Source organism: Belonocnema kinseyi, chromosome 6 (assembly GCF_010883055.1).
Source record: "Belonocnema kinseyi isolate 2016_QV_RU_SX_M_011 chromosome 6, B_treatae_v1, whole genome shotgun sequence".
NCBI lineage: Eukaryota > Metazoa > Arthropoda > Insecta > Hymenoptera > Cynipidae > Belonocnema > Belonocnema kinseyi.
In genome coordinates, this window is record NC_046662.1 from 108,347,286 (window position 1) to 108,361,242 (window position 13,957).

Consider the following 13,957-nt stretch of genomic DNA (forward strand, 5'->3'; position numbering starts at 1 on the left):
CCACGTGGTAGACTCTGGAAACTATAACTTGATAGGATGTAGGCTGACGACAGGCGTTAATTACTAATCCGTTAGTACTTTATTTACTCAAACACTTTATAAGTGAGAAGTTGGTTGAATCATGTATTTTTTTTTAAAAATTGCAAGAGCAATAACCAATTATTGTCGGATAATAAATTATAATAGTGAGGAATCATTTATCTTCAGAAAAATACTGTTCATTTTTAAGAAAGTGCTTTTTACTTAATATTTTTTCATAATAACTTAAAAAATTTTTAACTTCTTCAAACTTACTGGTTAACATTACTGAATAGTTTTTTCCGATGACTTCATGCAATTTTGGATCAATGTGAGTAATACAAAAAAATGGCATACTTGAAAACTGTTCCGCGGTGTGCTGCCGCATGACGCCCGAGTGCGAGCGCGAGGACTCCCTCTACAACCGGCTCTGTAACTCAATGAATTTCAATTTGTCCATTCTCTTATTAGACATTTTTCATAGTAAAAAAGTCAAGCTTTCTTTTGAGACTATTTAAAAAAAATCGTAGATGCCTAAATTGCGCAAAAAGTTCAATAAACAATTGATTTATTGAAAAAATTGTTTAAACATTTTTTTTGTCATAAATAATAAAATAGGATGAAAGCGTGTAAAAAGCAGTTTCCAAAACCCTCATAAAAATTTTAAATCGCGTAATTAGAAAGGAAGTTACAGGCGTTTGAAACTATCCCTGCAGGCATTAGGGTTGAAAATTCAACCCCCCCTCACTTGGCGAGGGTTTGTAATCCTGGTCTATAAGTTTGTGGATTAACTACTGTTGGGTAGGCGAACATATTCCCAGAATTTAGAGACAATCGAAAACATGACTTTTTGAGTTGGGGTAGTTGAGGAACAATGCCCCTTTTATAAGTTCTTTACTTGCACTTTATTCGAAAAACCAATCGAACACGTGGCTGATATTTTTTTCTATTTTTAGAGAGCGAGAGAGCGAGTAACATTACAATTTTTGACGTAGACTTAGCAAGGTCAATGCACAAATTAGGTTAGTCTAAACCTCAGGGTTGATATAATCAAGTGTAGATCATCTGACAAGACAAAATAATTAAATCTTAACACTCACCCTTATAATATCCACATAGTATCCCTTCCGTATCATGCAAAAAAAGCTCAAAAAGCAGCAAAATGGGCACCTCACTTGTTGCAATTCCGATTCTACGTTAAATTTTCCATTAGAATGTCATAGAGTAATTGCCACAGTTTTCTTTTGTAGTGTTTAAAAATTTTAAAATGCATAACTTCCGATAAAGGCGACTAGAAGCGTATCCATTGTTGCTTAAGCAGCATGCTTCTACTGAAAGAAGATGTGCTTAAAGTCACCTTCAGCGTATGTTAATCACAGTTGTTGCGTTTTTTAATTTTTTAACATTGAAAAAAATGTATTGCTATTATTCTATGACCTTCTCACGGAAAATTTAACTTAGAATCCTAATTGCAATAAAGTAGAGGTTCATCTTACTGTTATTTTGAGTTTTTGTTGCATAATACCAGTCGTGGATCTCTCCATATTGTAGATTACAACTTGGCACCGCAACTGTCCTATCTTAATTAGTTTCTGATATAATTTTTTTATATTAAAGAGAAAATATTAATTATAAAATCGTACAATAATCCTGATAAAGTGAAATACTTATTGGATTTGAATTTAAATAAAAAGTAAGGTATGACTCTTAAGATTTTTTCTCGAAAACATAATAAATAATATTATTAATTAAATTTAAAAAGAATTTCTCGAAGAAAAATTTGAACAGTATACAGTTTAAACTTATCAAATGAGTATTCTTGCTTTTCAATATATAATAGATATAATGTGTTTGAAATTAAATTGAACAGTTAATATTTGAAAAAATGTTATTTAACAACCAGTGAAGAATATAAAAAATAATTGCTCTCATTTCTCTCTTTCATCATTATATCTTTAAAACAAAGGGTTAACTACAAATGTGTTAAAAAATTGATTCTACTTACCATTTATCATCTGAGAAATATATATTTTTAATTTTCACTTATTGCATGCATTATTTTTAATTTTGTTAACTTATTCTTATACTAAATATTTATAAATAAAAATTCTAATTACGCTTGTAATTACTTGTATAAATCGCTTGCAAAACTATTTTGAAATATAAAATTGGTAACATTATTTAAATTTAAATTTTTTGACGAGCATAACATTTCTTTTACTTAAATAAATTTGAAAAGTGATCCAGTCCCATTGCTTATAATGCAAAAACAGGAAGTGATGGGGCAACAAGTGCCGCGCTGGAGAAATTAGGAACTAATCAACTTAGGACACTAAAGGATTGCCAATCTTGTTTTTAGATGCACAGGGCTGATGATACGGAAGGGATACTATAAGGATACTATAAGGATATTATAAGGATAAGCTTTAGCATAATCTAATAAATACATGGTCGAGCCACGCGCAAGTAAAAAAACCGAACCAATCAGAAACCACAGCTTATGTTCTCCATCTTAGATAAGTAGGCCGGTATTAGGATGTATTTTTAATACTAGATATTTTAAATTATATCTATACCAGGTATGTTAAATTGTAATTTTCAACCAAACTCCCTCGGAGATGTTGTTTTTATACCTGGAGAACCAGGCTACATTTTTATTATAACGAGATCGTTTCAAAAGCATCTTAGTATATATAGCGTTTTAATTTTCAACCCCATTTCCTCGGAAAGGATGTATTTTTTAATACCTGGACTACCAAAATTAATATTTGATACGACGAGACTTTATTAATATCATCTAGGTATCTTAAGCTGTAATTCTCATCCAAACTTCCTCGGAGAAGATGTTGTTTTTATACCTGGACCATCAGGATAATTCTTAGTACGACGAGATCGTTTTAAATGCATTCTGATACATAAATTTTCAATTTTCAACTGCATTTTCTAGGAGAAGATGTATTTTCAATACCTGGACAACCAGCATCAATTGTTTGTATAAAACCTTTTTATTATCATCCAGGTATATTGAATTTTAATTTTCAACCAAACTTCCCCGTAAAAGATGTATTTCTTATACCTGGACAGAAAAGGATGTATTTTTTAATACCTGGACTACCAAAATTAAGCTTTAATACGAGACCTTATTAATATCATGCAGGGATGTTAAATTGTAAATCTCAACAAAACTTCCGCGGAGAAGATGTTGTTTTTTTACCTGGACAACCAGAGGATACATTTTTAGTATGACAAATTCGTTTTAAAAGCATACTGGTACATAACATATCGATTCTCAACCGCATTTTCTCGGAGAAGATGTATTTTTAATACCTGGACAACCAGGATCAATTTTTAGTACCAAACCTTTTTATTATCATCCACGTATATTGAATCTCAATTTTTAACAAAACTTTCTCGAAGATGTGTTTTTTATACCTCGAAAACAAGGCTCAAATTTCATTACGACGAGATCCTTATAAAAGCATCCGAGTATATAGGTAAAATTTCAATTCTCAACTGCATTTCCTCGGAGAAGGTGTATTTTTAATAACTGGACAACCAGGATCAATTTTTAGTATAAAACCTTTTTATTATCATCCAGGTATATTGAATTTCAATTTTCAACTAAACTTAATCGAAGATGTAGTTTTAATACCTAGACAACCAGGATCAATTTCTAGTACGACGAGATAATTATAAAAGCATCCGGGTATATAACACTTCAATTCGCAACCAAACTGTCTCGCTTAAGATGTATTTTTGAATCGAACACAATTTTCCTTAGTACAAATTATGGTCTCTTGTACAAATATTCGCTTAGCGCCATTTGTTGCTTTATTGGGTAAAGGAACCCTACCCAATTTTGTTACACAAGTTTTTTAAATACGTGATGTTTTAAAACATGCACTTTTAAATCTGAGTAAGTTTAAGAGATATTACAAATTTTTGAAAGGATTTAAAAATAATTAAACTTTTAATGATTTTTTAAGAATTTCGTAAGGTTTCACAAAATTGTCGAAAATTCTTTTAGGTTCATAGCAATAATTAAAATACATTTTTTATTGCGAAAAATTAATTTCAGAAGATTATTTTAAAACATTTAAAAACATTACAAAAGATTTCAAAAATTCTCAAAGTATCTAAAAAAGTTTGATGGTAATTTTTTGTTATAGAATTTTAAAAAATCAGTAAAAATTTGAATAATTTTCAAAGATAAGAAGATTAGAAGGTCTGATAAGATTAAAAAAAAATAATTATAATAAAATGTGAATAATCGAATAAATTCAAGAAATATTTTTTAAAAAACTGAAAAATCTAAAAATTCTTGCAGAAAAAAAAGATGCGCCTGGAAATCGTGTACAATTGTCAGTCTTTAAAATTAAAATTCTAATGATTTAAAAAAAATTATTGTCAGCATATTTCTTCTAAGGCTGAATTCCCGCTTTTTATCGCAAGAGATTCAATTATTTTGTATTACAATTATTTACAATTACAATTATTTTACAGTGGACATCAAATTATAAAGGATAAATTTTGTAATATTGAGATAAGTATCTTAAGACATTAAAGGTTTCGTAAAGTTTTCATATATTAAGAAAGCATATGAGGTCAAGTTAATAAATTTTCGGCTTTTGCTCTTAAAATCTCTAAAGTTTTGATTATGACCTAAAATAGCATGAAAAGAGGTATGTCAAAAAAGAACAAATATGACTTTAAAGATTTTTATTTTATTGAATTTTACTAAATGTTAGGAATTATTATTATTATTAATATTCTGGGTTGAGACCGTCACAGCCCCTGATGCTTGAGTGATCCCGCTGCGTCCCCTTGTAAGCCTTAAGCATGGCCCCAAAGCCCTCTCCATAAAAAGAGAACCGCAGCCACGCTGTTGGCTGATATTTCAGACTCACTGATGCAGAAGCTGCCTGTAAGTGTTGCACGCTTCCCCGCAATCGCAGGGCAGTGACAGAGAATATGAGTGGAAGTCTCATTATCCTTTTCGCACAGACGAGCAGCCATGATAGCAGCCCTGCTATCTGAGCAGATGCGAATGTTTCTTTTTCCGCCATACTCCATTGCCTTATAGGTGTACTGGAGCAAGGCCATAATCTCATACTGTAAAACTGTTGCGTAGGATCCCATCGCAATTGTGAAGCCCATTCCGTTCCTTCTATGATATATAGTACACCTGCTCCAGCGTTCTCATTGTCCTTGGAGCCATCTGTAAATAAGTTGTCTCTATCACTGGGCTGACACTGAGTGTCGGCCTTCTCGCGATGTCGATTGGTATCCGCATAACTGCCGAGATACTGCTGTCGTTTACCATATTTAATCTCGAGGCCGCCTTCACAGCCACGGACGGCTGGCGCCCAGGTTAGTCTGGGTCGCAGGATCGCTGTGTAGATTCACACGCTGTGTAGATCCACATAAGTGTCTCCGGTTTCAAGCCCCAGCTTTTCCCTATGGCTCTTCTACAAAGCCAAGGAGACGCTACTAGTTTCTTGCACTTGTTTTCCAGGTGCTTGTTCCATGACAGCTTCTTATCCAGATTGACTCTTAGATACTTAGTTTGTCCTTTGATTTCCAGTTTTTGTCCAGCCAATTTCAATGTACTCGTGGTTCCCCACTTGTACCTTCTGGTGAATACAACTGCATCCGTCTTATTCGGATTGAATACCAGGCATCACAGCTAGGATGATCCACGACTGCACTAGGCACACCGTGTGCGATCGTGGCCGCCCTGATCACCTCTGCAGATGTGTAGTTAACGGTTCCTTCGATGTCCATGAAGGTTCCAATCGCGAGACATTTTTGCTTCAGTTGCCCTTCAATTAGGTTAACTATAGTGTTTAGGGCCGTCTCAGTCGAGTGACCAGCCCTATAGGCGTGTTGTTGCTTGTGAAGAGAACTACTTGACAAGACCTTGTCGCGGATGTATCTGTCCACAAGTTTTTCCACTGTTTTTAGTAGGAAATATGTGAGGCTAATGGGTCGCCGGAACATAACCCAACGTCAGACTAGCCCTATCAAGTCTCACAAACGGCCCAATGATGATTTCACCAGCCCTCTGTAAGAGGACTGGATATATACCATCCGGACCAGGAGACTTGTAAGGACTTCGGGGCCCACCTGGCCCTGGCTGGGGTGACAATCTCGTTAGCTAGCCACTGTTTCGGGCCCAGTTGGGCCACAGGCGGCTTTAATTGCCTCGGAGGTGCCGTCCTCTCTTCTCCTAACATTGTGTAGCTCGGAAAATATGCCTTGATCAGGTGAGCCAAGGTGTCCCCGTCAGGCTCTAAGTAACCCCCGCCGGGAAATTTTAGAGTCCCGAGAAAAGCATCCGGGTTTCGAAAAAGCAGCTTGTCCAGTCTGGTCGCCTCTGCTCCTTGCTCGACATCAGTGCAAAAATTGGTCCAGCTTTCATGCTTTGCCTTACGTATTGCACTCCTATACTCATCCCTCATCAATGTAAATAAAGTCCATAGTTCCTTCGTTTTGCCAGAATTGGCACGTCTGAACCTCTCTCTGGTTTGCCTGCGAGGCAATTCGAGTTTCGCATTCCAGCAGTGTGCCTCTTCAGCCTTTCGGACTTTTGAAGGCCGATAATTACTTTCATGAGTGGATTTGATGGCTTCCGTGAAAATCTCGGCCGCCATCTCCAGGGTATCCACGTCTCTAATTAACCTGGGTACCCTTGAGAGTTCACGTCTTAATTCTGTAGAAAACTGACCCCATTTCGTTCTTCTTGGATTTCTGACCCATTTAGGCCCGATGGGTACAGCGGATTCCAACATGAACTCTATCAGTGAGTGATCTGACAGAATGGGTTTATCTGAAACTCTCTACTTCTTGATGTTATCTGTAAAACTCCCGGTGCAGAGAGTGATTTAAATGACTTCCTCCCTGACCGAATTACGAAACGTCGGGGTGTTCCTTCTATTAAGAATATCTAAATCAGTGGTTATTAGGTATTCCAAAAGTCATTACCTCTTGAGTTGATGTCCATGCTACCCCACAAAGTATAGTGGGAGTTAGCATCGCACCCCAGCAGAAGAGGAAGACTCCTTACCTTGCAGTATTCTACCAGTGTACGTACCTCCACTAATGAATTAGTGTCGCTGTCGTATGTAAAGTAAGCCGATCACCCGTAACTAGCCTTCCTATTCCTTTAAGATTCGTGACTATCACTATTAGGTCTCTGGAACATAGCTCAAGCAGTGGGACAACGTTGACTCTCTTCGCCTGTATGCATGCCCTTGGATTGGCCGCCTAAGGGTCCCTGTAACAAAAACCAGCCCCCCCCCCCCTAAACCCCTAATGGTATCTCGAACTAACCAGGGTTCCTGGATTAGTGAGATACCGTTGTGCCTCACAGTCATGTCCCTCTGAAAAACTGCAGAGGCGCCTTTGCTATGATGCAAGTTAATCTGGGTAATGCTTAGACCGGGAGCAGTCATTTAGGTCTAATCCCGATCTTCCTGTCCTCCTACCCCTGGCTGGCCACTTTGAAGTTGACCATTCCATAAAGTTAGAAGAGCCTGTTGTTTAGGGCCGCTAGGGCCCTCGCCTGTGACTCAGGAATTTGCACAACTAGGAAATGTTTAAATTCTCCAGCTGGGGACACAGCCGCCGCCTGAGTAAGGCTTACCGGAGAAACAGATTGGGATTAAAGGGTTATGCTAGACCCGTTAGTACATAGCCCCTTTCCCCCTTCACCGAATCCCTTTCTCCTTCTTCCTTTGAGATTTTTGCGTGATCCATTTTGGTTCCCACGAGTAGCTAGGGAAATAAGAGGTTCGCCCCTGCAGAGCCCCGCATTCAAGGGTAACACTAATTAATCTGGCAGGTGGTCCGGTGTCCCCGAGAGGCCGTTAGGACACCTTCGTAACCCCTAGGTGCCAAAGTGACATGGGAACGATCACTCCACATCCATGGATTAGAGGGGTGGTCACATTCAGCGAGAAACTCAATGAATACCCATTCGCAGGCAAGCATACCTTTTCAAAACACCCAGGAAAGCCCGTTTATCGGCTAAATACTTAGAAATTTTTGGAAATGTTTGCACGTTTTTTAATATTTCCAATATTTTAAACAGGACTTAAATTCCTCAACATATTTTTAACTGACTGAAATTTTTCTAACAATTTGGAAAGTTCATTGAAATTGTGAAAAAAATGACTTATAATCTTCTAAATTTTTCCCAGGAATTTTAAGAAAAATATTTTTATTTCCGTGAATCACTTCCATTATTCTAAATATTTCTTGAATTTACTGGATTTTTTGTATTTAATTTATTAATCTTACCAAATTGAAACATTTTGCTTTAAAGTCTTCTACACTCTTCCTTTAAATGTTTTGAAATCCTTTAATATGCTTAGAAACCCTTTTTAACTTTAATATAAATTATATTTTTTAACTAAAAAATAATTACAAATTTTAAGTTTAGATTACGCTTTTCACGTCTCCTCGGTGTAATTAGTTAGTATTTTTAACACTGGGAGATTGAGAATTCGTAAATTTACCAACTTTACACCGGAGAAGTGTATTTTAGTAGGAAAAATGTTTTTTTGTACCAAAACGTCGCACCGTATTATTACAACTTCGCTCTGGGAATGTACCACTTTCACTGCAATTATCTAGTTATATGACACTGAGCAATAATTAGTTTAATTATAATCACAATTACTTAAAAATGATTTATGGCTACATTGACTTGCCTATACTTCATTGGAGTGTCCGAGAAAAGAGTTTTCTAATCTGTCATGCTTGAACATCGGCCCAAAGTCGACCCTGTTTTGGTAACCGATCTACGGTAACCAGAGTTAGGCCGACCAAGCTGTTTTCATACTGCCGTGGTCGCACTGACGCGACGTTGGCGACGGACGTCGACGGCGAGCGAAAAGCGGATCGTCGGCCCAATACTTGGCCAACTATGGTACGAAAATCGGATAAATTGTGGCAGATTGATCGCTACGATCGCAATAATGCCCGTAACATTGAGTGCACATAACCTACTTCATTTCGAAAGATCTGCTTTCGGCCACAGTTGATCTCCTCGTATTATTTGGAGGTCGAATTGGTGTTACTTGTAGAAATGTATAAATATACAAAATAAATCATTAAAAATTCTTGAACACAAATATAAAAGTTTAAGGGTAAATATGTATTATTAAGATATCTTGTAAATTATCAACTTTAGTTTCAAATCAACGAAAATGAAAAAACTTTTTAAATTTGTGATAAAATATCATAATTAAAATTTTGAAAATGAAACATTCAAAATGATTAATTGAATACTGGTAAATACTCAAACTGTATCTATTTTCATATATAACAAAGTCAATTTCAAATCCTGAAAAATTTAAAAATTCCAAAAAGCATCGAACACTGAATATTTTAATATTAAAATTAGAATCACAGTCATCTTTTTTATATTTTAAATTAGGTTTTCAATTCCTTATAAAAAATAAATATGACGTACAAAATGGCCATTGTTTCTATGTTGAAATCCTCTAAATTTTATAGAGTAACTTGAGTTAAAGATGCTTCAATATTATATAATTCGAACCCTACCTAAACTACCTAAACTAGTGTATTTTACCAAGTACTCTAAACACTTGGCTATCGAAGCATTTGAAGTTTGTTCAAAAAACCTGTGCTGAACAGTTTGACGCTCCCGGTGCTCCTCAAAAACAGAAGAATTGTTGAAATCGCCTAAGTTTCATAGAGTCACATTATTAAAAAATATTCCAATACTATATTATACAAAATTTTATAAACAAATTATTTGTTGCATAAATGTTTTCTGCGATTCTCCATAATTTTACGTTTTTAAAGTTATATTGCGAGAAATTTCGATAAAAACATGATGAGTAAGAACATGTTGATTAATATTATGTTTTTTTAAAAACACATTTAATAAACAAATGCATTGCTCGGGCATTTATCGACAGTAAAATTCTTTTTTTTTTCAATGTCAGTCCTTTCAATTGGGCACTTTATGACAATTTAAGCAACATTTATAATTAGTTGATAGATTTAATGATTTTTTAAAACAATTCTAATTAAAAAATGCATTAATCAGACATTTTTAGATATAAAAATTTGTTTTTTCGATGTCAACTTTTTAATTAGGAACTTCAGAATAATTTCAAAAAAATTCCTAATTTTTTATCAATTTTATTCTTTTAACAAATTTAATGAACAAATTTATTATTGGGACATTTGTCAACGGAAAAATTCTTTTTTTTTCGCTTTCAGACTTTTTCATTGTGATCTTCTTACTGAATTCAGAAACAGTTATGATTACTCGATAATTTTTATAATTTTTCAAAACAAATTTAACAATGTTTGCTATCTGGTAGATTGCAGAACGTTTCTGAATTCCATTTGAGGGGCTCAAGACCCTATATCAGAATTTCCCATCGCGTCTGAATTTTGAGGCCGCACGGTCGAATATTTTTGTCCAATTATTTGCATACCTCATCTATGTAAATAACCATATCTCTGCAACCGGGGCCAATTTTTCGATAAAATCTTTATATTTTGTGTGTTAATCAAAACCGCAAAGAACAATAGAGAAAAATAGCACTGACGTTCAGTTATAGCTGTATATGTTTGTCCGCAGCGAGCCTGCTCACGCTTGTAAATCTTCAGTCGACAGACTCCACGCTGGGAGATGCCAATTATCCGGAACGAATGAACCCCGGCATTTTTATCAGATTTTGGACAGTTGGAAACACTGACATTATGAAATCACCGTTCAATTCAATTTCAATGAACAGAATTAATTAATTTATATAATTGCAAGGAATTCAAAAAAGATTCAGAAAAATCGGTTTATATTTGCAGTAATAATGTGAATATTATATTCTGTGCCTTTACACCGCAGTTTTCTATCAAATTCAAGTGAAAGACAGTATATTTCAGAATTTTTTTCACACACATAGTCTTCAATCCATAAGTAGAGTGTGTCCGAGTATTTTTTGCATAGGTCTGACTTTTATTAATAATTTTTAGTCTATTACTCTAAATTAGGTTATTTTATGCAGAATATTTAATACTTTGTAAAAAAAATTTAATTTGGTTATCAATTTTTTCCCCGTGAACCGTAAAATATTTAACAATCGAGTACTTGGTTCTAAATTTGTAGGCCGCACAGATGAATATTTTTGTCTCATTTCTCGTATTCGTCATCTAGATACTCATATCTTGAAGCACAAAGAGCCGATTTTTCAATAAAATCATTACATTATATATTATAATCTAGATTATATACGCCTTAAAAGAAAATACAGTGTTAAGAATTTCGGTTGGAAACTTCCACTACATGTATTGAAAGTTTATTTCCGAAACGTAAGGGAACGCTGCAATGCACAATATTGTAGTTTATAAATTCTGGCATTGGTATGCTACCTTAAATGTATTGGAATTTTAAAATACAAGTCTAGTCGCTGGATATCTTGACACCTGTTGAAGCGAATAATTACAATAACAAAAAATGTAAATCATTTTTGAGAACACTTGTTCCTGAAAAAAAAGAAATTTTCTAACGGAGCCATAACTTTTGTTAATGTATAGTTAATAACGCGCGTATTTTTGGAATTTAAGAAATCCATAGAATTCAAGGAATTAGTAGAATTCGCAGAATTTACTGAAGTCAAGGAATTCAATAAATTCATATAACGCCCGGAATTCACGGATTTAATGGAATTAATGGGATTCACGGAATTCATGGAATTCGCGGAATTCATATAATTCATGGAATTAACGGAATTTAAGGAATTTAAGGAATTTATAGGAATTTAAGGAATTCAACGAATTCACGGAAACTCAAGATAATCAGGGAATTCAAGGAATCAAAAGAATGGACGAAAATTAAGAAAACTGAATTCATGGAATTAATGGAAATTCATAGAAAGCACGGAATTAATGGATTTAAAGGAATGCATGGAATTCACGGAATTCAACATATTGACATAATTCAACTAATTCATGAGATTCAAGTAAATAGTGTATTTCATAGAATTCACGAAATTTAAGAACCTCAATGAGTTAATGAAGTTCAATGAAATCACGGAATTCACGAAATGTATTAAATTCATGGCGTTCCAGGAATTCCTTGAATTCCATTAATTCTGTGAACTCCTCGAATCTCTGGAATTCGGTGAATTTCATGAATTCCGAGTGTTATATGAATTTCGAGAATTCTTTTATTTCTACAAATTCTGTGAATTCCGTTAATTTCTTGAATTCCGTAAATTCCGGGTGTTATATGAATTCCGTGACTTTCTTAAATTCCGTAAATTTCTTGATTACAGTAAATCCAGAGAATTCCGTGAATTCCCTGGATTTCATGAATTTCGTGAATTCCCTAAAAGAAGCTTATTCTGTGAATTCCGTGAGTTTCACACATTAAGCATGTACCGTGAATTGCGTAAATTTAATTATTCCGTGGATTTCGTGAATTCCGTAAATTCCATTATTCCATAAATTTCGAGCATTTCGTAAATTCCATAAATTCGATCAATTCCGTGACTGCCTTGATTTCAATGAATTCCTTTATTTGAATGAATTCCATGAAATCCTTCAATTCAATTCCATGAATTCCGTGAATTTCGTGAATTCCGTAAATGAAGCGTATTCAGTGAATTACGAGAGTTCCATGAATTAAGCGTATAACGTGAATTCCGTAAATTCCTGTAATTCCGTGGATTTCGTGGATTCCTTAAATTTCATAAACTCGATGAATTCCGTGAATTCCTTGTTTTCAGTGAATTCCTGGAACCTCTTCAGTTAAATTAATTCCATGAATTCCTTCAATTCATCAAATTCCACGAATCCCATGAATTTTGCGAATTCCTGGAATTCAATGAATTTCTTGAATATTTTGAATTACATAAATTCCGTGAATTACATAAACCTCATTTCCATGAATTCTGTGAATTACATCAATGGCATGAATTTCGTGAATTTAATAAATCTCGTGAATTACGATAATTCCATAAATTCGGAGAATTCTTTGAATTCCATTAATTCCGTAATTTCCTTTCGCACAATTTTCGTCTTATAAACGCTCTAATACATGTATTGGAATGCTGGCCGATGACTTCGCGATGTATAACACTTACAATACATGTATTGCCATTTCGTCATTTCAATACCATGGTTGCAATTTTACCTTGCGCTTGTATTGCGGAATTCTGATATGTGTTGTAGAATTCCAAACATTTTTAACAGTGTACTTTAGACCATTCTCTGATTGTGTCATCAATTACAGTAAAAAATATTTTTTTTACGATTGACGGAAAAAAAATTGATTAAAAAAATTATTTTTTGTAAGTAATAAGTATTTTTGAAAAAATAATCTTTCACAATTCCTATGATTTACAGGGGAAAATAAATAATGATTGTTTCAACAAGTCAGGCTATAAATTCCCTAAAGACTTCCATTATTCCTGCACACGGTAAGCAAGTTTCCTAAAACTTTTATTCAAGTTTTTGTAATTATATAAATAAATTGATTCTGTACATAAATCATAAATTAATCCACGATTTCATGATAACAATTTTTGTGGCAGACCGTTATCTCATAGCATTTTAAGTTACATTTGGTTATTACGGATAGCAGAATTCCAATGGCTTCTGAATTTTTAGGCTACACGGTTAAATATTTTTGTCTATTTTTTTGCATGCGTCATCTAATTAACCATATCTCGAAGCAAGCAGAGCCATTTTTTTATTTAATGTTTATATTTTGTTTAATAATAAAACAGAGAAGAACAGTCTTAGTAACCCTGGCGAACCGAAAAAACCGAAAGGAGCCTCTACAAAGTACCCTGAAAGACCACAATGAATCCCCCTTCGGTTCCTTCTTAAAAAACTCAGAGAACAGGAAGATCAACTTTTAAATAGTTGAAATTTGGATTCTACGTTAAAATTT

The 13,957-nt window shown here is 34.3% G+C and overlaps 1 protein-coding gene and 1 long non-coding RNA gene across 2 annotated transcripts in view; both read left to right on the forward strand.

The window, feature by feature from the left end:
* The window catches only part of LOC117174603 (putative sodium-coupled neutral amino acid transporter 11), a 341,087-nt gene that overhangs the window by 43,411 nt on the left and 283,719 nt on the right, over positions 1–13,957 (forward strand). The window lies entirely within an intron of this gene.
* LOC117174605 overlaps positions 1–13,957 on the forward strand; it is a 35,035-nt gene that overhangs the window by 12,947 nt on the left and 8,131 nt on the right. The window lies entirely within an intron of this gene.